The sequence below is a fragment of the Orcinus orca genome, chromosome 4 (genome assembly GCF_937001465.1).
Source record: "Orcinus orca chromosome 4, mOrcOrc1.1, whole genome shotgun sequence".
Taxonomy (NCBI): domain Eukaryota; kingdom Metazoa; phylum Chordata; class Mammalia; order Artiodactyla; family Delphinidae; genus Orcinus; species Orcinus orca.
In genome coordinates this window covers 145,002,820-145,027,963 of record NC_064562.1, presented here as the reverse complement: position 1 = coordinate 145,027,963, position 25,144 = coordinate 145,002,820, and positions in this window count along the sequence as shown.

The following is a 25,144-nucleotide window of genomic DNA, read 5'->3' as shown; positions in this document are numbered from 1 at the left end:
TGCTTGTGAGGAACTGTATTCTCCCAATCCATAAATTGTTTTCCCTTGAATAAAAGACATCAAACTCATCACTAAATTGTTTTAGTTTTGTCACTTGACACCCTCAAATCTGTTTTTCAAGAGCTGCTCAAGGAGTGGAGAGGATATCTCAGCAACTGATTTTATAAAACCAAAACAAAAACTGTCTAAAAGGCATTCTTAAGTTTTTGTCTAGGACTAACTTTTAACTGGATTGGGCAATTTCAGAAACAGAAAGAAAGTCATATCACATTTAGTTTATACACCAAAGAAATATTGTGAGGTAAGGATTCTGGAACAATTGCAAAGGGAGGCAGATCTGTATGTACAGAGAAATATTCCTGAAATGGGTTACTAAGTGAAAAAACAGTATAATGATTCAAGGAGCATGATACTTTCCATGTAGAGAACCACCCTCCTACACACACACACACACACACACACACAAAACATATAAATGCATAGCAAAAATACTGGAAAAACAGTCCATTTGTTTAATAGTGGATGTTCGTTTGAGAGGAGAAACAAAGTCAAACGAGACTTAGCTTTGGTTGATACGTTTTAATTTATAATAAGTAAAATATAGCGAGTTATGTAATATTTAAAATGTATATATTTATAAAATGTAAATGAAATCTCAATTATACAAAAAAAGTAAGTCATTCCAGAGATGTGGAAGTATATTGTGACATTACTTCTGTGTGGAATGAATTAGTTACACATTTACTCCAAGTTTTCTTAAGACCAAAGCCATCAAATATTTCCTGTTATATGCATTTAATTTTGGCAAATAAACCCACATGACTTCTGTGTGTTCAGTCTCAGTTTGGCCAATTATTAGCATAGAGAGGAACAAATTTAGGCGGCTGATCTCAAGTAGCTGATACACTTAGCATGATAAGGTTGTAGCTGTCCCTAAAGTTATCTTAATAATGCCAAAATTGGCTGATATTCATTGTCTAGGAAATATTAAGAATTTAATATGCATCATCTCACTTAGTCTTCATATATTTCAAAAACTCATTCCACAGACACATATTTTCTTCATTATACAGACGAGGAAACTGAGACATAGGAATTTTGAAACTAATTCCATTGAGAAAGCATAGATAGAAATGAAGTGCAGATTAAACTCAGGTATTCTATTTTATAGTCTATGTTATTTATTTCTAAAGTAAAGAGCTACCTTGAGACTATGACTCGATTACTGAAAACTCTCCAAGGCTGAGTTCATTATCTTAGGTCTCATTTCCTTATTATTTGTGCTTTCTTAGATAAAACAAGTTTCCAGAAGAGGTGATTTTTCCTAATGGCCTAGCAGTTCTCTTTGCCACTTTCTTTCTTACTTATCCTGTTGTATCTGCCCAGCTGTGAGGGGATTTTGGACAATCTCTAAAGCTCCAGTATTCTGGGTATAGAGTTGTATAGTCAGTTAGCTATAATCTTTGAGCTTGCTTTCTTCTTTGAATGTTAAAATATGACAGACCTTATACAGGTCCTATGCGGTGGTTTTATACTTAGTACCTACTCTCCCCTTATGCCCCTGTCATGATCTATTTGCAATTCCTATAAGTCTTTCTATTACAGAAAAAAAAAAACCCTTTCAAAGGAGTTTTTAACATAATTTGAATATATTAACAGTATTTAAACACAAGTTTTACAGAATGCAATTTCCCTGTCATCAAAGAGTATGCTGTCCTCTTCACTGATTTGCAAATTTTCTTTTTAAACAATATAAACTGCAAAAATACAATGTATTAAATAAATGAAAAGGCCAAGATATCACAGAAAATAGAGAAACCATTAACATATATATTAACCCCATCAAAGGGTGATATTTGGTGGGATATTCAATGGGATTCATATACCATAAACTAAAAGAGCAGAAGCTTTACTTTTGAAGAGCCTCTAATTCTGCAGCCAGCCTTACTTTCTGACATGAAAAGTTTAATATGAATGCAATGTGCGTAAATGCCAATTACTGGGATAAAAGAGAAGCTCATGGTGATTAAGAGATTATGGTCCTTTGAAAGATGTAATTAAATGGCAGAAAGTTTCATTTCAGTAATTTCTAAAGCAAAAATGTATGGATTTATTTTTATTATTTCAATAACTTAAAACTAAGATTTTGAGCCCAGTAAATTTTACAGCTCAATAATTCCATTAGATAAAGTATATATTTTTTACATCATTTATTATATCAATGTACCTGATTATTCATTGGAAATTTTGCCTTTTATCAACAGATATAATCATAAATAATTTAATTCCCAAAATTATATTACAGATCTTTTTCGAGACTAGTTGTAATGTTAGAGTATGAATAAACTACAAAACACATGTAAAAATAAAACAAAATTTTTTCTTAACAAATTTTATTCAAACACTTGATATTTAGCCAGTATTATTGTTTAAATAATTCACTTTTAATTAAATTAAATTCCTATGAAATCATTGAATTCTTTTTTGCTGGAGTTCCAAAATTGAACATATATGCAGTCCCAACAGTTCTCACCTACTTCGGATTCTGACAGTTATAAGCAAGGCAAGAGAAATGAAATGACTTAGTCCCAAATGATAGTTAATCATTTTCAGAGCCAGAACTAGCAGCTCCCAACTGCATGGTCTTTCCATTCAAACCTGATGAATCACACCTGATTAACAGGAATTATGAAATACTCTTAATAGTAATATATTAGCTTAAAAACATGTGGCTGAAAAGATGCTTCTTCAAGCTTGCTATGTCATGACAAATGATTTCTAACAAGTTATTGATCAATTTCTCTCATTCTCAAAGTGAGTATAGGAGAAAAAGAGTTAAATTGAGGAGATTTTATTTAACCAACTCTCCTCAGAATTTTGTATCACCCAAATTCCATGATCCTTTTTTATCCCACTGAACAATGTAATTTCCTTTTTTTAATTTAAGAAATAAGAGTTAAGACTAAATCTTCTCTTTCCCCATGTGCTCTGCATATTAATAAATACTTTGTTTGACTTTCTATTTGTTAATGAAAGCTTGGTTGATCATATAGAAAATATATAACAGCGAAAGAGGCATAATAGGGAAGGGAATATAAACAATCATGAAAAATATGATGAGGGACAAAGAAAAACTATTCATAAAACCAGGAAAATGATGCTGTGATGTTGTTTCAGTGTTTATGACCTCCACTTCTTATTTTAGAAAGTTTAATTAAATAAATTTATATGAAAAGTCAAGGCCAAGATTTAAGAAATATAACAAACTACAAAGATATTTTATGATATTATAAGATAATGAATTATTATGCATAATAGCAGATCTTGGGTAATTCTGTCTCATGTTTTAAATATTTTATTAGTTTATCTTTTACAATTATCATTCCTTTTCAGTTTAAAAAATATCTTTACACTGTTAGTAGGAATGTAAATTGATGAAGCCACTACAGAAAACAGTATGGTGATTCCTCAAAAAATTAAGAATAGAACTATCTTATGATCCAACTTTTCCACTTCTGTGGGTTTATCCAAAGAAGAAGAAAACACTAACTGGAAAAGCTATATGTATATCCATGTTCATAACAGCATTATCTACAATAGCCAAGATATGGAAACAACCTAAGTGCCCATCCATGGATGAATGGATAAAGATATGGTGTATATATACAATGGAATACTACTCAGCTATAAAAACAAATCTTTCCATTTACAACAACATGAATGAATCTTGAGGGTATTATACTAAGTGAAATAAGTCAGATAAAGAAAGACAAGTACTGTATAACTTTACTCATAGGTAGAATTAAGTAAATAGATGAATAAATAAATAAATAAATAATCCTTAATTCCAACCATGTTGGGAGCACCATAATCTACTGTGGAAACATGTCTTAATTAGTGTTATATATTTTGATTGTAAAAACTATTTTACAAAAATATTAAATGCTTAATATTAAATGCTTTAATAAAAATATTAAATACTCAGGATGCTTAGCTAGATTTGTTCATAAAATCAGTCATCTGTGGTTAATATAACTAAGATAATCTGTAGCTACCACAAATTTTCAGAGATTGACACACTTTGAATATGTTTCAGCCAAAGTGCTTCTTAGTGGTCTTGATCCCATGAATTTTTCACTGAAATATAAGAAATTCCTTTCCTAGAAATTTCCTCTGGAACTCGATTTAGAAACAAAAGTAGGTCAATGCCTTTGCTATTTTAACAATGACTCTTTTTTTGTTTTGTTTTGTTTTTTGCAGTACGTGGGCCTCTCACTGTTGTGGCCTCTCCCGTTGCGGAGCACAGGCTCCGGACGCGCAGGCTCAGCGGCCATGGCTCACGGGCCCAGCCGCTCCGCAGCATGTGGGATCTTCCTGGACTGGGGCACGAACCCTTGTCCCCTGCATTGGCAGGCGGACTCTCAACCACTGCGCCACCAGGGAAGCCCAACTATGACTCTTTTTAATTGAATCTAGCCAGAGATTTTTGAAAATGTTTGTATTATTTTCCTCCTCCATTTTAAAAAATTTCCAAACTTACAGAAATGTTGAGAGATGTTAAATATAATCACTCACATACTCTTCACTCTAGATTCATCAACTATTATCATTTTCCCACCTCATCTATCTAACTCTCCATGTTGGTATGCATGACATACATGTGTACATTAATATTAATAATGTTAATTTGAATATCAGGCCTTCTCTGTTTCTTTTAGTTTTTTCCTTTTGTTCTCTTTTGTCTATAGAAATTTATCTACTTAAACCATCTCTATTTCTAAATCTCTAAAAATTACCTCTAAAAAGTTTTGTCAATTTTTGTGAATGAAATTTTCCAAGATATTTGCTTATCCAGATTTTAAGTTAATTTTCAAGTAGTCAAGATTATTGATATACTCTATTTAAATGGCTTTTCCTTTTTATTTACTATTCTGTAAAAATCTACTTTCCTTTTTTCTGTTAAAGATTAGGTAGTGGTTTGCCTATTTTTTTTTCATTTTTTTTTGAAGAATCCATCTATCTATGTATCTATATACACACACATATTTGTATATACTACATAGTTACTGCTTTAATTTTAAGCTATATTATATACTATTTAGTTACTGCTTTTATTTCAAACTGTATTAACTTCTGCTTTATGTGTATCACTTTCCTCTTCTGTTTATTTGTTCACTAACATTTGCCAACCAATTTCTTTTGAGACATTTTAAAGTTTATTTTCCTTCTTTTCTTTTTATTGATATATGTTTCTACTGATAACACAGTGCTATGGATTTTCTTTTACTCACTGTTTTAATTTTAACTCATAAATTTTGATACCAAATATTTTAATGATCAATTTTAACATAAAGACTGTATTTTGGGTTTGTATTTCTCTTTCACCCATGAGCTATTTAAGACTTTCAAATTCTCTAAGAAAATGTTTGATATTAATTTCTAGTTTTTTGTATTGTGACCAGATTGTATTTGTAATATATCTGTATTTTGGAACTTGTTGAAGTTTTTTCTAATTTTTTTTTTTTTTTTTTTTTTTTTACTTAACATATGGTCAATTTTCTAGGATGCTTCATGTGATCTTGAGAAGTATATTCTCTATTATCACCTTGGAAATTTTGATATACATGTCCATTTATTTTGAGTTGTATTATCCTTACTTATTTTTTGCCCACTGGACCTGTCTTTGATTCAGTGATGTGTTAGTCTTCTAATATTAGTGTATTTCTGTCTATTCCTTCTTTCATTTCTTATAGTTTCTGCTTTAATTAGGTGTTGCCTTGATAGCTTGTTTGGATATTAAATGCCTGATTTGCATTTTCTCTCCTGAGCGTCTTGAAAATGTTGCTCAACCTGCCCTTCTTTCTTACATTGCTAACAAGGATTCTGGTTACAGCCAAATTCTCTTTCACACAAGTGATTTCTCTGATCGAAAGTTCAGAGGATTTTTTTCTTTTAAAGTCTGTTAATTTACCTGGGTAAAGCCTAGAAATTGATGGCTGTGAATCAATTCACCCAGGTGCATATGGTTACTGTCAATATATAGATTCAGGCTCTCTTTTATTTGGGGAAAATTTTCTCAGATTATAGTCTTAATGATTAGTTCTGTTTCATTTATTTTTCTTAGTCTTCACAAATTTTACTTAAATGCATGTTGAATCTTCTTGGTCTTTTACTTCCATCATAGCTTCTCTGATCATTATTTTGTCTCTTTTTCATTTTAACTTTTATATTAATTTTGGTTTATCAGTTAATACTTGTCAATGTGCACTTTACTGCACTTCATTATGTTTTAATAATGCACTTCCACAGAGGTAGAGAACAAATGTATGGACACCAAGGGGGAAAGTGGAAGCGGGTGGTGGTGGTGGTGGGATGAATTGGGAGATTGGGATTGACACGTATACACTAATGTGTATAAAAGGGATGACTAATATGAACCTGCTGTATAAAAAAATAAATAAAATTAAATTTAAAAAATTACTTTACCAGAGATGTGATTTGCAAATTAAAAAAATGCACTTTAACATTTTAATCAAAATTATTCTGCCTTGAATATTTTGAAATTGAGTCATTTCTCCAGTAATTTTACTTGCATTTTTACAGAGTTCCATTAGCTCTCATTTGATATATTTCTAATTTTGTCATTTCTGATTTCTTGTGTTTGATTTCAGATGCAGTGGATTTGTACTTATTTCTACACATATTTCTTTAAAGATGTGTTTGAGGCATCTTGTTATACTTTTCATTTGCTTTATGTTTGCTTTCTATGTTTGTGGGGGGATGATGGAGTGGGGATTTTCATCATGAAAATTTATTGTTGTTTTCTCTTTTCTTCTTATAAAAGTTTTGTAAAGATGTTGTTAGCTGTTTTCTGTTCATTTGGAAACTGACCAACAATAAGAAGTGATTCTATGTAGGCAGGAGTAACAGCCCTGGGTGGCTGACTTGATTTCTTACATTGAGAGTGACTTTGTTTCTTGGTATAGCCTGGTGCAATTTCATTAATCATTTTCACCTTTTTGGTGAAGAGGGCTTGTTTTTCTGATTTTGTGAATCTCTATTCATCTCTATTAATTTGGTAGGACCCTTAGCTTCAGTGGTCCTCCTTAAGATTGTCTCCTCAGCTTCAGCATCCTCTCAAACTCCTTCCATTCAATTCTCTACATTCCAGTGTTCAAATGTACCCTATCTCAGACCTTTCCCAGTATTTTCGCCATGCAAGATGGGACACTCTTCTTCTGAATGTGATTTTATCTGCGTATCAACACGCTTAGAGTTCTGAGAAATGTTCTTTCCTGGGCAGTCTCTACCTGATTATTCATGGGCTCCAGAAATGGATCTGATGGTATAGAACGTTTCCATACTTATACAGAAAGAGCTTGTAGTACACCCTGCCTCTGCATTTTGCTATGGAACTAGGTAGTGTTTCACTTTTTTCTTTCCCTTCTTGATGACCTGGTTTTTGGACTGTAATTTAGACAGAAGATGCTGAAAGTTTGTGTTTGTGTTTAATTTTTCCAAAAGTCACCATCTACATAAAAATAGAATTTACCTCTGTAAGCATAAAATATATATGTCACATGACATATAGCTATAGATTTACACACATGGTTACATCAGTGGGTAAGAAAATTGTAGTAAATGGGAAGTTGTTAAAGACTCATAAATGTAACATTTTAAAAAAAGAATCTTGAAAAATCATATTTCCAAAGACCAATTCTACCACCTTCCTCAAATTATTAAGTACATATTATTAAATCAATATATTAACGTGGTTGTACCAATTTACAACTTTCCCATTTCTTCCCTTAGGTATTTTGCCTAAAAGCCCTCTCTAGCTAAGTAATACAAAGAATTATTACATTTGTGTTTCACTTCACTTTTACAGAAAAATTTTCTATACTTCTTAAATTTGTGTAGTTCTACATTAAAGGAAAATGGTAAACAAAACACTTAGTGTGTATGATTCCAATTTAATACAGGTTTTACAAGTGAGAACACTAGATAACCAAATATAATATTCACAGACAATAAAATATTCAGAATCCAACAGCATGTAAGGAGTAAAAATGACGAAAACATTAAGAAATAAAAATGTTCAAAGGCAGTCCGAAAATGATTCAGGCAATAAATTTCTACACTAGGTCAATAAATTTGTTTTATTTAAAGTCAACTTGGAACATTCACGTAACCTCAGAGGATCTCATAAAGACTTGAGGCTAATGGACTATATCACACATTAATGCTGAATGCATGGGCACCTGGAATCCCTACAGACAACTGTAGCCAAAGGCCAGTCCTCCAGTGGTTTGTAAGACTAATGTTAGATTTCTAACAACAGAGTAGTATCAGCAGGAAGTACAACAATAGGCAATTCAGGGTAAAAAGCTACAGCTAGCTACAATGAAGTGCATCAGCATGGGTCAAGCAAACAGAAAATGCTAGAAATGCAAAACCCAAGAAAAGTAAAAACAAAAGCCATCTCAAATTACAACCTGTTGTTACTGCTATGCTATGATGCAAACATCAAAATAAAATTCTGCACTCAAACACACACATCTATAATTAAAATTAATTGAGGACTTTACTTTTTTTTTTTTTTTTTTTTTTTTTTTTTACGGTACGCGGGCCTCTCACTGTTGCGGCCTCTCCCGTCGCGGAGCACAGGCCCCGGATGCGCAGGCTCAGCGGCCATGGCTCACGGGCCCAGCCGCTCCGCGGCATGTGGGATCCTCCCGGACCCGGCACGAACCCGTGTCCGCTGCATCGGCAGGCGGACTCCCAACCACTGCGCCACCAGGGAAGCCCTAATTGAGGACTTTTACATGTTCAACTTTTTTTGAAGAGAATGATGAAGACATTTTTTACATTTCATAATTATACCATTATTCAAAATACGTAATGCTGATTATTAAATAATGGATGCTTATTAGGATAGGTGTTTTTTTAAATAAAATTGTTTATTTTATTTTTGGCTGCATTGGGTCTTTGTTGCTGCGTGTGGGCTTTCTCTAGTTGTGGTGAGCTGGGGCTACTCTTTGTTGCAGTGGGCAGGCTTCTCATTGCAGTGGCTTTTCTTGTTGCAGGGCATGGGCTCTAGGCACACGGGCTTCAGTAGTTGTGGCTCACGGGCTCTAGAGCACAGGCTCAGTAGTTGTGGCACACGGGCTTAGCTGCTCTGCAGCATGTGGGATCTTCCCGGAGCAGGGCTCGGGCCCGTGTCCCCTTCATTGGCAGGTGGATTCTTAACCACTGCACCACCAGGGAAGTCTTAGGTGTATTTTTGATGTTGTGCTGCCTGGTGTTCCCAAATCTTCCTGGATATGTGGTTTGGTATCCATCACTACTTTGAGGAAGTTCTCAGCCATTATTACTTCAATACCTCTTCTTTTCCATTCTTTCTTTCATCTACTATTATATTACAGTTACACATGTGAATACTTTAAAAAGCTTCCCACAGTTCTTGGGTGTTTTCTTCTGGTTTTCTCTTCATTCTTTTTCTCTTTGCATTTCATTTCAGAAGTGTTTATAACTAATGTTTAAGCTCACTGTTTCATTTTTTGGCTGTGTACAATCTAGTGGCGAGCCCATCAAAGGCATTCTTCACTTCTATTACAGTAAATCTCTAGCACTTCCTTTTTTTTTTTTTTTTTGGTGGTACGTGGGCCTCTCACTGTTGTGGCCTCTCCCATTGTGGAGCACAGGCTCCGGACACACAGGCTCAGCAGCCATGGCTCACAGGCCCTGCCGCTCCGCGGCATGTGGGATCTTCCCGGACCGGGGCATGAACCCGTGTCCCCTGCATCGACAGGCTGACTCTCAACCACTGCACCACCAGGGAAGCCCTAGCACTTCCTTTTAATTTTTAGGGTTTCCACACCCTACCTGCATTATTTATCTGGTCTTACATATTGTCTATTTCCATTAGACTCCTTAGAATATTAATCATAGTTATTTTAAGCCCTGTTTGATAATTCCAAAGTCTATGCCACATCTGAGTCTAGTTCTTAAGCACACTTTGTGCAGTCTGTGCTTTGTTTTGCCTTTTAGCACACCTTGTAATTTTTTTTTAGGACTCAGAAATGTTGGTATTAAAAAATTTAGTAAGTAGGACTTTGGTGTGAAGTTGTAACTTAAGCTGGCAGAGAGATGGACTGTGTTTAATATTGCTATAGTTGTAGGCACCTGAGGCTTCTACTTCCTCTAATGTTCTTGTTTTTGTCTCCCACATTGACTCTGAGTTTGCTTAAGTATTCCTCCTTTGAGAGAGTCTGTGTCTTGCAGCCTTCAGCGGTTATTCACTATTCAACTATAAGCCTGTTGGTGTGGTGGTAAGGATTGAGGAGCAAAAGCATATTTCATATCATTACGATTAAATCCCAGTCTTTTAGTGGGTCTGTCTCCCTGGACTATCACTTCATAAGTGTTTCTTAACTTTCCCTCTTCCCCATTTCAGGTGAGATCTGGAGAAGGACAGATGCCCTTTCCCACATGGGATAGGCTTTGGTAAAGTCTTCCCCACTGGACAGCAAGTTATTGTTATGGCAAATGTGCAATGATTACTCCTCTCCTTCCATTTCTGAATTCAGGACAGGATCTTTCTCTCATCAGGACTCTACTTGGTAGAGTACCTGGAGGCAAAAAAATCACAAAGTTGTGGAACATCCCTAAAACTGTGGCTCTAGGAGTTTCTCACTCTCACATTAGTTCACATTCAACCTACAGCAGTTCTTCAAAATGACCATTTAATTATCCCTACCTGTTTATGGCACTGGTATCCTTTCACCAGGTAAGCAGTTCTCAACTGTGACTCCCTGGATTCTTCTGTCTCTCCAGCTTTCTGAGTCATGATTTGTCCTGAAACCTCTGTTCTCTGATGGATCCAAGACAAATTATTGATTTCCAGTTTGTTCAGTTTTTTCCTGTATGATTAGGAGTGACATTTTCCAAGCTCTTCTATGGCAAATTTGAACCTGGAGATTCCCTATATTCTTTTGAAAACTAGGATTTCTACATAAAATAAAGTTTGAACTTAAACATATACAATATTTCTATATTTTATTCTGTATATAAAGAATAGTACTGCTATTCTACAAAAGTAATAAATCTTTGAATTTATGTCTATGACTGAAATAATTATTTAGTAATAACGTAGTAGTCATTTAGGAAAAAAACATGCAGTTATTTCATTCTCTCCATAAAACTTTTCAGGAGATTAAGACTCTTGGCTTTGAAATAGTATGCCTACATATGTGAAAAGTTATGTATTGTATGTGATGTTTGTAAGCTAAAGTTATAATGTTATAATCAAGTATCAATATCCACTTACTTATTTAGTCAACACTAATTTATGTGGCAGGATAGGACTTCACCCCCTTCCTCTCCAGCTCTTTTCAACCTTACCTCTTACATGCATAGGGTAAGTGTGTGCATGTGTACATGCCTCTGTGTGTGTGTATGCTTTAGCATAATGTAGCATCTATTAGGCCATGAGTAGTAATCAATATTATCATGAGAGCGCCTTCTTTTTTGCTTAGTTTAAAGTAAGAATTGTCCCTGACTTCCCAGGACAGAGCCAGGAACCGGTTTGGCACTTAGATATAAGAGGTTATTTGACCTCTTTGGCAAAAGCCAGCAGTAAGGGCTCTTAGGAGGCAGAACCTACAGAAAAGGCATCAAGGAAAAAAGTGAGGGAAAAGAAGAAAGAAGAAACTCATTAGCATCCAAACAAGGGAACTAAAGCCAGGAAAAAATGCATATTCTGTCCAGCATCTAATGCCCAGGGTACCTGTGATTAGGCAAGAATAATGATGAGATTTTTAAAGAAAATATTTGTGCTAGAATACTATTTGAATTTGTAGCATGTAACAGCAAAGTAAAATTTATAGTGTTTAACATGTCTCAGAACTGTGAATATATATATTGACCGAGATGGCTTAACATTCTCCTCAGCTTGACTAAACTTTAGGTTTCTTCCTGACTTTAGGGCCTGGACCAGCCTTTTCTTAGTGTATTTACTTTAGAAAACTTGCAAGTGTAAATTCTCTCTGCTCTTTTCAATGTAAACCTTCTCCTAGCTTCTTGCCTGTTTTATAACCCAGAAACATCTTTCTTCATAAAGAACCCTGGAGCCATCCCTTTAAAATGTAATGATTGAGGAAGATAGCACCCCATCTCCCATTCTCTGCTGCAGGGTAGGAGCCACACTCCTATGAGGACCAAAGCCATTAAAAAATGGCCTAATCACATTGACCAACCGCCCCCTCAATGCCTTCTGGTACTTTTTGACTGGTTCATCTCATTGCTTAAAATGTCTCCCATCTTTTCTTGCAACAGAGCTGGGTTCAGTCTCTCTCCTCTATTGCAATAGTCTTGAATAAAGGTTTTTTTTGCCTGTTTAAATTCATCTGGTGTGATTTTTCTTTGACATTTTGAATTAGTTTTATATATCACTATCTCTAAAGGAAAAAATTTGATAGAAAAAATAGATGGAAATCTCCTAATCATAAAAATAAGTGTAATCATAGTGATACGTACAGTATACTATGGAAACACAAAAGGAGAACACCAATAATTGGTATGAACAAAGAATGAAAGCTTTCTGGAGGTGAAAGTAAAGTCAAGTTTTAAAAGGTGAATATTAGAAACATGAACAGTATGGCCATTCCAGCAGAGAAAAAAAGCATTAACAAAGAAATATGGGTATTATGTGTAGTCAGGAAATTAGAAGTTCATACTTATTTGAGATTCATACGCTAGATTAAAACGGATGGTAAATGGATCAGAGGCACATGTATAGGTGATGTGAAGAATACTTTTGAGGGGGAAGCATTAGAGACAAGGGGATTAATCAAAAACTCCCAAGGAATAATATAAGCCTGAATTAGAAAAATGCCAGTTTGGATGGAGGTTTGTCAATAGATTCAGACAATATAGTAGAGATAAATCAGTGTATTGTGTTAATTTAATGAATTCGGTCAGTAACAAAAAAGAAGACAAAAACAGGGATGTTTCACTCTCCTTTACAGGTTCTTTTATTACATGACTGGTAAAAAGTCATGTTAAAGGGTTCTGACCTCTTTTTTTCCTGCGTGCTCTCCCAACATTTCGGTGGTCTTAAATATTATCTACAGGTATTAAGAAGCATGACAGCTGAAATAAATGTGAAAGAAATTGAGTCACTGACAACAATTTTTAGATGAATGAGTGCCCAGATGGGGAATGATAAGCATTAGAATTATGACAGTGGAATCTGGATTAAACGAGCACATATATCTAAAAGCTGTTTTAAGAATAAAAATTGATAGCATTTGGTGTTGGAGAAAAGACTAAAACATTTATTAGACAGCTAATTTGCCAGGTAAATCTTAAGTATATACTATCATAGCCCAAAGCAGGGCAGTTATTATTATGGTGACAGTAAAAGTTTGGTAAATGAGGGCCAATAAGTCACATACTTGAGTAGAATGCCCAGTGGTCCACATACTAACTGTGAAACTTTGGGTAGGCCACTTAATCTCTTTCATGCCAAAGGCTTTTTCCTCCACTCTATATTATATAATTTCCTTTTTCTATATCTCCAGAACTTCCTTTTCTGTTAATATGAGCTCTGGGCATAAAAAAAGAAGACGTGCACTTAGAAAATTTGACCTGGCAGCTTAAGTAATTTGCCCAAGGTCATTTAGTGAATCAGAGTAGATAAAGGGTAAGAAGCTATAATTCCTACTCCAATTTCCTGCCTGAACCATTAGATAGCTCCATCTGTTCTGATTTCATCATTAATATGAAGTCATAGTTCTGTCTCTTAATAGAAATGAACTGATCAACTGGCTAAAAGTGGAGTGTGAAAAAGAATTTCCATAGCTTTAAATGTATTATTATTTCTCACAAGAGCAACTTTGAAGGTGGTCCTGTTATATATTTAAGTAATTTAAAAAAGCCTTTATAATACCTGTCTTTAATTATACCTGTAACAACAAAGTTCTCATTAACATGAGTACCAAACGAATCTTTTTATGCTAACACTTAAGTTAAGCATTTGATATTTTGATAATATGTCATGGCAACATTTTGAAACGATGAAATGTTCATTAAAACCTGCTTAAGATAAAAGTAACACTACATTAATTTGATCCTTTTAATGTTAGCACAATGCACAATGATATAGTGGTAATGACTGCTCACCTTTTTAAGTGTTAACCAGTATATTATTATATAATAAATGAATCAGATAGCTCCTATAATGCCACTGATCATTATTCAGTTAATTAAATGTGTACTATACAAGTCATTAATAACTTGATAATTCACCTCTCTTGGATGTTATAAAATACATACAATACAATAAAAGAGAAATTAGATTTATGCATTTAAATGTTTCGTGTCTGTGATACTTATTTTCCATGACTAGGCAAAACAAATTTTCCTACTTTGCCTAGTATGTTGGAATAGGATGTTTCTTAGATATTTTCAAGTTTTAAATATTTTATGAGAGTTTGCATTATTGACATTTGATAATTAAATCTTATTAATATAATACTAGTGTCAGACTTTTTTGACAATTCTGGTCAAATCTTGTTTCCATTGTGATATATTTAGGTCATCAAAACCAATTTCAGTTCTACTTCTCCAAATTGTTTAAATACACTGATAATGTATTCCCCACATCATTATTTTATCTGCCAGTTGCCTGTAAATGCTATAAAAGTACAAGTGACATATGAGTAAAAACTTTCAAAAAAAGCAAAACATAAGGATTTGCATTGTTTTCCAACAATGAACTTCAAAATACGCCAATGGAATTTTGTTCACATTCCAATTAACTTATTTTAATTCAACAAATATTTATTGAGTTACTTGCAATGTCCCAGGCACTGTTCTAGGTTTTTGGTGTTAATTAATTAATAAAACAGTAACGATCTTATCCTCAACAAACTTAAAAACTTCAGGGTAAAATAGACTACAAACAACAAAGATTATAATCTCAAATGCTCTTTCACTGATAGAATGAACAAATAAATTGTCATATGTTATACAATAAAAATTATGCAATAGTGCAAAGTAAAACACTACAGCTGCATGGAGCAACATGGATGAGTTTCCCAAAAATACTATTGAAAGAAAGCACACACGCACACACACACGTGCACACACACACACGCTACTGTATATAAAGTTCAAAACCTACAAAATTTAATCAAAGCATGAGAAATCAGGGTAATAATTTTTGCAGAAGAAAGCGAGAAGAACAATTGGAGGGCATGAGAGTATTTCCCGACTGCTTGCAATGCTTATTTCTTAACCTCAGTGGCAATTACACAGCTTGTGATCATTCTTTGAGCTTTACATGTATATTTGTGTACTATTTCTTACAGTAGTGTGCTTCCATAAGATGAATAAATAAGTAAGGAAATTGTGTATTTTGTTTGATGATCATAATAGCTGTGTAAAAGGAAAACGTGGCAATGAGGCTCAAAATGCCTATCTATGGTGAGTGATGATGAGAGGGGAAAACAGGTTGTGATATTAAATGGGATGAATAGGGTAGACCTTTTTAAGGATGTGAGATTTGAACAAAGACTGAGAAGGAGTGAGATGGTTAACCACATATACATTGGAAGACAAAGCAGAGACAAACAAGAGGGAATACCTAGAGTAAAGACCGTAAGATAATATTGTGCCTGGCAAGTTCGGGGGAGGGCAGCAAAACTGGTGTGGCTGGAGGGAAGTGAAGGAGGGGGAAAGTTTTCAGGAGACCTAAGTAGAGTCAGATCACATAGGGTCTTATAGGTCAATTTCAGGATTCTCACTTACTGTAAATGAAATAAGAATCCATTATAGACTTTAAGAAGAGGAGTGATATATTCTGAGCTATGCTTTTAATGGCTTCCTCCAGCTTCTGTGTTTAAAATAAAATACAATGGAACAATGGTAGAAGATCAGAGACATTTTCAGAGGGTATTGCAGAAAACAAGGGAAGTGATGAAGAAGGCCTGGATCAGTTTGGTAGCTGTGAAGAAGTGAAAAGTATTGGAAATAGTATCTATTTGGAAAGCAGAGCCAGTAGGATTTCTTAGAAGATTATAAGTAAGCATGAGAGAGAGGAAAGTGCTCAAAGATAAAAATATAGTTTGGGAACTGAGCTTATGAAGAGATGGAAAAGTTGTCGCCTGAGATGGGGAAGGCTGTTGACAGAACATATATGGTTGCAGGAAGATGAGGAATTCAGTTTGGGATAAGTTAAATCGATTTTGAGGTGCCTAATTAGACTTTCAAATGGGAATATCTACTAAGGAATTGGATATATGAATTAGGAGTTTGGTGGAGAGGTAGGTCTGAGCTAGAGATTTAGGTCTTGCCAGTATCAGAAGTCAACTATGTAAAAAGCTGCTAATGGATCTAATCAAATGAAGACAACAGACAGTTCATGTTAGAATACACTGTGCCATAAGTTTTTATGGATGTGCTCATGTTATAATTACATCCTTCTCATGACCTTGGAAACTAAATATCTATTAGAGTAAATCCAAGTAAGATGTATTGACATATAGTATCAGAATATGTAGGGTAAGCTACATCTAGAGTTCAGAGCTCATGTCTGTGTGTCCTCTTGAGAACAGATAGCAGAACAAACTTTGTGATTAACATATTCCTATCATCCTTGTGACCTTTTGCTATAAACACATGTTTTCTTCTAAAATGCAATCCCAGTTTGTTTGCGAATATGCCTCTTTGGATACTAGATCTAGTACTCGTTGCAGATTACTAAATCTATCTCATGAACTCACCACTTGAACATGCTTAAAATGTAGGCCCTGTCTGCATGCAATGTCAGTCAAGAGCATGCTACTTTTTTATCAAAGTTGATTTCATGTTCCATATTTTTCAATATAGTATGAAATTGGTGTATATTTTATTGGTGTATAATTAATAAAAATCAGTACCAAATAGTGGGGAGAATATGCTAGCAGGTATACAAAATTCACCTTACATAGTTAGTGAAATCTGACTAAAAGCTCTGGAGCCTGAATTGAAATGATAACTTGACCATATTCTTTACAGTATTTATTAAATGATTGCTAAGTGATTTTGGGGGGTCTCCCCCAAATCCACTACAGCAGAACTTTTAATGATGAATTTAAAGATCTACACTTTTGACTAGTTCACCAAGTGATCATTAAGCGTGATAGAATTTGAGAATGACCCTTCTAGAGATACCTATAATAGTGTGTTCACATGCAGTATAATTAATTAAATGGTACTCATGAAAATTAAACTTGAAATTAATCAGTCAGCTTTCTGTTTGTTCTAGTGTCACACTTGATGAGGCTCAACTGCTCCTTCATTAATGAATGGGTTAAACAAATTGTTACTCTGTGCTTGTTATGTGTGCAGCAGTGTTTCAGCCACAAATATAAAAGTGAACAAAAAAGACAAGTTTCCCTCCTTTATGGAAGTTACATTTTAATGATGGAGTAGAGGGTGGATAATAAATACATGCAAATATGACTAGATTTTGAGAGACAGTGATAAGAGTTAGGAAGAAACATGAAAAAATAAGAAGCTAGACCCTTTACTAGAAATATTTACTGTCAATAAAATAAAATAAAATAAAATGTCAAAAAAATTACATATTATCTTGATTACAACAATCCAGAATCCTACCCTGATCCCCCAAACTTACTCCCAGTCTCAAGGAAAAGAAGATACATTTATGAGAGTGTGGATTAAGGGATAATTACATTAGCAAAAGCAGGGAAATAAAAGAAAGAAACATTATTGTGAATATTGCACAAAGAACCAGATGACGCAGCTCTTGTCCCAGAACCATGCCTTACATGCTTTGAGATTTGGGATTGGTCTGTAAATGACTTTGAGACTCACTTTCTTCGTCTAAACAAATGGAATCAATACTTCCTGTACTGAAGCCAAAAACTCAGGTAAATAAAAGTAAGACTGACTTTCTATAACTTAAATTCTGACTCAAGTCATCATACATCTGTTAGCTGGTAAGTATAAACTTAATATTAAATACTGAATAGTTCTCTTAGCCTTTTTATAATTTTCTGACTCTCTGCTTCCTTGTCTATCTTCTATGTTACATGGTCTTACCTAGGATTGATGAAATAAAAATTCACACTTTAAGGTAAGACATGAAAAAGTTAATAAAATTGGCCTCCTCCTTCCCCTCTAGTGTGCATTGTGCATCTGCGTTATGTGTTAACCAGACCTCCCCAGAGGCAGAAATACCTGCTCAACCATAAAGATCAATTTTTCTTCTTCCCACGCCAGCCATGTAATTCCTTAGAAGATAATATTCCTTTCTCAATCCTATAAGGGGTGGCACTTGCATTACCAAATACGTGACTAAGCCTCAGATAAAATTAATGATGATTTAGGCGACTTGAAACAGTTTGTCAAAAATATGGTTCTATAAGAGCAATCATTGTTATAGTGTAACTCTAGCTATGGGAAGAAGCAACAAGAGGGAACCATTTCCCTGGATCATAACAGACTAGTAAGACAGGCAGTCCAGAGGCTTTTTGTCATTGTTAACAGGGGCTAGTCCAGTAATTGCACATTGAGTGGCCCATCCACAAAATGAGTACCTCGCCTGACCTGGGGATAAGCATTCCTAGCGCCATGGGATTAATTGATCACGAAATGCCTCCCAAACCTTGGCTGCAGTTAAGACCTGAAGGGAAGGGATTGTAAAATAAAGAATGTTGCCCACCATCCAGTTCTACAAGAATCAAGTCATTAGCCACTGCAGTGGCTGACATAAAAATACACCCTCAAAAGAATTCAAGGTAAAGACCAGTATGAGCCAGTCTGTGCTCTGGCAAAACTGGTAAAACAGATCTTCAGATAGATATTTTCAAGAGAAAATTTTATAAACCCAGTTTCTTGCATCTTCCCACACTTAGAAAAGCACTAAAACTCTTAGCTAAGATGTCTGTTCCTAGTGACTAGCAGCGACCTTATGCTGAGATATGTGCTCGAATGCACATATACCCTTCAGCAGAATCACATGGACACTGGCCTCCCCCTTTATCTCTCCAAAAACAGCTCTCTGAGAGACTATCTCCTGGGTTATAATCCTCAGATTAGCTCAAATAAAATTTTCTGCTTCTTTCTTAGATTGACTTTTTTTTTTTTTTTGCGGCACGCGGGCCTCTCACTGTTGTGGCCTCTCCTGTTGCGGAGCACAGGCTCCAGACGCGCAGGCTCAGCGGCCATGGCTCACGGGCCCAGCCGCTCCGCAGCATGCGGGATCTTCCCGGACTGGGGCACGAGCCCATGTCCCCTGCATCGGCAGGCGGACTCTCAACCACTGCGCCACCAGGGAAGCCCCTAGATTGACTATTGATGATTTTTTTTTTTGAGAGGATATAGGAATCTTTGCATATGTGTAGTCATTTTCTGTTCAATGGTATTATATTTTAAGATGTCTATACTCCCTCCATGAACTTTCATCACCAGTATCTGTTCCCTTTGGCATCTAAAGAGATATTCATAGTTCCAGCATCAAATACAGTCTATTTTGTGCCATCTGTGATTTCATACTGGATCCTCTGGCTCTCTTTTAGAACATTTAGGCTCCTCTATAAGGTTACTATAATGTTCTGTTTTCCCTGGACTGGATGGTTTATGCTGGCTTAATAAATAATCATGCACACTTCTATTCTTAGAAGTTTTCCAGTTTGAATGATAAATGTTACCTTCTCATTTGAGTATTCTTCCTAATTTGACCCACGGGGACTGAAAGCTTTTTCAGGCCTTCTCTGCCTAAATCTTTCTTGACACTATGTCAACAACCCTACCTCCACAGGATGTTGGCACATGAGATTTTTCTACAAGTCTCCCCATTTCTCAGGGTGTCAATGGCAAGTGACATATAGGGCTCTCGCAGCCCTTTATTCAAACCAAACCCTATCTGGGTTTTTGCTGTTTCCCACTGCCTGAGGAGGGAGTGTCTGATAGGTCTGAACCAATTTCTGAATTCATGTCAGCCAATAATTAATTGCTTTCCCCTATCTTTCTAGTTTTGCTTGGTAAAGAAATGGGAGAATTGGCTTTTCAAAAAAAAAAAAAAAAGTTATAGTGGCAGAAGCCCTAAGCCTTGATTCCTTTAGGATTTTGCTTTTGATATGCAAAAACAGGCTTTCTAAAGTCCAAAACCTTTTCTCTCTTAAAAAGATTTGTCCTTGCAAATCAAAACCCTGCTTTTCAAGGCTATTTAGATACTTAGACGTGTGTAATTTCACTCTATTCTCTGTATCCTGCTACGTAATTCCCTATCTGAGGCAATAGCCCCAGACACCTTAGCCTGAAGGAATAGTTTTACAGGGACCAAAGCAACAGAATAAAAAGAAACACATCACGTCCTATACGTCACGTTGTGTACGTGTATATTTTTTTTCTTTTCCTAACATATCAGATGAAGATCAAGTTAAATAATGTATCTGAAAAGGTATAGTCTACATAAAACTGAGATGATTTGAGGTGATTAAACAACAGATCCAGAGCCATCGTTATTGATGAAAGGTTATTTAATTTATTAGAAAGGACATGCTGTGGAGCTAGGTAAGAACCGGGTAATTATTTTCAGCTCTTAAGCTAAATAAAAACTTGCTTCCAGCCCAAAGGATTAAAAATATTGCTCACACACTCATAAAAAGCAGAAAGCAAGTTGCAGATGTAAGAATGCAGCCGGCAGATAAAATTCTGTCAATCACAGTGATTCAGAAAGTTCAGGTTAGAGACAGGCTAAGAGATACAACTTCACCATTAAATAGTCAAACAGCAAGCCAGCATTTTGCAGGCTATATTGGAAGGAAGCAAAGCTGTCTGTAGAAGACACCTGAAAAAAATGTGTTTTAAAGACTGTACTTTGACCCACTGCATAAAGCAAGAACTGAGACCCCTGAGGCAGACATCCAGCCTAGATAGCAAAGCACAAGAACTTTACTTGAATCTTCACAAAAGGACAAATTAAAAAATAAATTATTCAGATAATTACACCAGATCATTAGGAGGAAAATTGGAGCATGGTACCAGAACCTACTGAATGTTTTTTTATTAAAAAAAAAATAGATATATTTAAAAATGTGTGTTTCTCATTTCAAATAGTTCAGTCATTTCAATAAATTATTTTGCAATTTTTATAAAAATTTAAAATTTGCAGTTAATATTGTGCATAGATATTTGAGTGAAGGGATTTTGTCTGGCTCTAATAATAAAGATTTTTTCACCTAACATAGGCTAAGTCCATTAATTAGAACTTGCTATCTAAAGCAGATTTTATACTTTCTGTGCTATACTCCTGTAAATATAAAGTATGAAATAAAGAAATAATAATACAATAGCATAAAATGATAATCACGTTAAAAGATCTCAGTATGGCCTGTTTAACGTAATATAATAAATTTTACTTCAAATTCCCACTTCATGGAGTCCCTTCCAGAACTGTTAGATGGCACAAACCTTATTAGAGAAAAATCCATGAAATGCATGACAGTGGGGAATCCTTCTTTCTTCCATCCAGAGCCCCTGCCTTTTGAGCATCCTTCTATGATGAAGCTCTGAATAGACTACCCTTCTTCTTGAACCCTTGACCTCACATCCTTTAAGTGGATAAGGTATGAGTGCATCAATATTTTATTGAAATCCTATAATAAGTACCATATGCATTACATTTCTAGGATAAGAAAAAGACCATTTTAGCAACAGGAATTAGCACTCTATTGAGTAGGAGATGACACTTGACTCCATGGGTCATTCTTCATAAGTCAAAATTCATTTAGTAATAGTAAAGCACAAGAATGTAGGTAAGAGATCAATAAATAATGTATTCTCTTCTGGCTCTAGGAGACAAAATTAGGATTGAATCAATCATAATGAAGTTTGTGTTTATAACATATTCTAATTTATTTTTAAAAAGCAATACCTGAAATGTTAATGGTAAGTAGGGCGGCAGGGGAGCTCAAGAGGTGATGTGGCTTCACTGGGTATGACTTTGCATATCTATGACTGCAGATAGCAGAGGTGATGTTATTTTTTATTTTATTTAATTAATTAATTAATTTATTTATTTTGATGTTATTTTTTAAAACTAGGGGCTTTGCAATGGTCAATAATTCTGTAAACGTCATCCAGGAACACTATCCTCCTTGACCTTTACAGCAAATATTATTCAGTTTTCAGGAAAAATCTCAAGTCCTAGTTCCTTCAAGACATTTGATTTGTTTTGTCTCTTCTGACCTCTAGTGATCACTTTGTTCTTTAAGCTCTTACATTTCAAAACCAGACCATTTGCTCTTTGTGTTTACACTGTAAATTTTTGGCCTTAATAGCATAATGTTAGTTTGCATTCTCATCTACATAACCATAAGCATTATGAACTCAGGGAATATGTCTTACATTTCCTTTTATCCTACAGAATACCCTAGACAATGAGCCTTCCATAGAAGTTGCACAATAATAGAAATGTAATAGAAATGACTGGACTGTACGAAACAAGCTCTGCGTGACTAGAAGTGAGGAGAACATTGGATTACAAGGTATGGCTTCTCAGATGCCCCTGGCAATGTTTTTTACCTTTCTGGGCAAGATAACGGTCTCCTTCATCGGCATTAATATAAGAAATAGCCCTAGATCTACCTTGTCAATAATGTCATTTCTTTGATGACACAGCCCAAACACATCTCACTGTAAGAATCCTCTTGAAGTATATTAATTCGGGAACCCTGCAACTTCATAAGTAGTGCTATGAGCAGTAACCACCTGTGGAGTGCCAGGTGTGAGGTGTTCAAAGTGGTATCTAAAAAGGGCATTTTTCATACCTTATGATTATGACAGTTTACTGAGGAACAAATATATTAAGTAATTGCTGTGAGTGAAATGTATATATGTTAAGTGAAAAATATCAGTGGACCTATTTCATAACTTTTGATCCAAGAATATCTCTATGAGAAAGCAATATTTAAACTCTGGCTTGAAGAAATAAATGGAGCTAGGCAAAAAAAAGTGAAAAGAAAAATAATATGCAAAGAAAGGAAAAGATTATGCATGTTTGAGAGTAAATGAAAGGTGGACCGAAGCTTAGTGCAAAGGAGGAAGGCATGAGCAAAGGCTGACATATAACTATTCCTATCCCATGTTGTTTGTTGAAAGCCCACCATGTTTCAGGCACTCTGCTAGGTGTTGGGAAAACAATAGTGAAACTTATCATGTCTTACCTGACAAGGTTTTTGTTCTGAGTTTATACTGTAGTAGTAGAGACAAATATCAACCAAATGATTGACTGGAGAGTAATTGAATTGGATTCTTTTCAAAACTGGAACAGATAACTATAATGATAAATGTTATGACTCATTTTAAGTATAGGACAAAGATTATGTCTATACTAGTAATATGCAAGGATGCAACAAAGGATTTGTCTTAAACTGGGAAGTCAGTAAAAGTTTCCCTGAGAGAAATTCTTAAACTGAGATTGAAGCTAAAAATGAGAGCTGGTATGAAAAGGGGAATATAGAGGAAAGAGAACATGCAAGCATATGGGAGGGAGCATAATATTTCCAAGAAATCAATATTAGGTCAATATTGGGTAGCAATACACAGACAAGATAGCAAACAAGATAGAGAATGCCTCGGGAGCCAGACTATGCAATAGTGAAAGATTTATATATGTGAAATATATATATATATATTTATATAATTTGTATATATTATGTAATCCTTGGATTACAGGGCAGCCATTGGAGTATTTTAAGCAGGAGCAATGACATGATCAAACTTGCATTTTGAAAAGATCATTAGAACTTTCTATGACAAGCAGATAGGAAAAAATGCTCTGAGGGAATTGGCGCTTTACCACCACAGTGGCCCAAAAAGAAAAGAGGGAAAAAATGTGACCAAAATAACATATTTTATATAAAGTCTGCCTGAGCTAAAAAAGGATCTGAGGGAGACTAGTTTTAGAAGTGGGGTGGGTCTCAAAGAGGAAGCTCTGTCATTGGCTTCCCCTGCCCCAGGAATTCAATGAGCAAGGGATTGGTTCTGCTTTTAAAATTCAGGACTAGAATGGGAACTCAGTCACCTTTAAAAATGGGGATAATTTTAAGGCAACTGCACAAGGGTACTTCTTTACCATTGCACATAGAAAAACAGAACATGTCCCAGTATCACAGAAGTTCAGGCAACATTGGCAGTTTAAGAAAATAGAGAGACTCACTCCTAAGTGACAAGTCCCAGGGGGAGAAACAGAAATTCACATAGGCTTGGAAGAAAACCATATAAAGGGTATACATGCTTAGCTTCTTGAAAGATGAGAGAGAAGGGCTGGTGAATGGTCATAGACCTGATAATATGATGTGGACGCTCCCAGAATGTAGTAGCCATTCTCTGAGCACGGAAATCCTGAATAGCAAAAGAAATTTAGAGGAGGTTTCTATTTTTTTTCACAACTGAAAACATGGTTGAAATATTATAACTATTGTCTGTAACTGTTCAGCCTAAGGGGATGTATAGCATTTTCATATTAACAAATATTTTTTCCCAGTGACTTCCTATTATCAGTAACCTTTCACCCTTCAGGCAGCAGTGAGGACTTTCTTCAAACAGAAAAGTGATGTCACTCTTGAAAAATTTAAGAGTGGATTTATTTTAAGAACTAATTATCTACAGAGGGGAAGGTATGCAGGAACATCAAGTGGTAGTGCAGTAACCTGTAGTTTAGTTGCAGGTTTGCAGGTAAGCAGTTAGCACACCAAGTCAAAAGCACGGAGGATGGGTGCACTTCCTGGGATTTGGAAGGAAGCTTGTGTGGGGAGTTTGTGGCCTTGAGAGAAGCAGGGTCTTAGGCCACAGCTAGCTCCACTCCAGACAGCCCTGCAGGGAGAGAGCTAGGGGGAAATACCCTGATCTCATGCCTTTTCCCTCTACCCTTCTGCTGCAACTCCCCTTTGGGGAGTCCAACAGGAAACCAGAGGGCATGGGAAACAGTACACATGTTAGCTAGAGGCCATCCTTCTGGACAAAGCTGGGTGAGGAATTTGGGGAAATGTTCTACAGGGGCAAACTCACAGGTATACTCTGCCTTGCTTATCTCTTGAGGGGCAAAGGAAGAGATCTAACACAAACT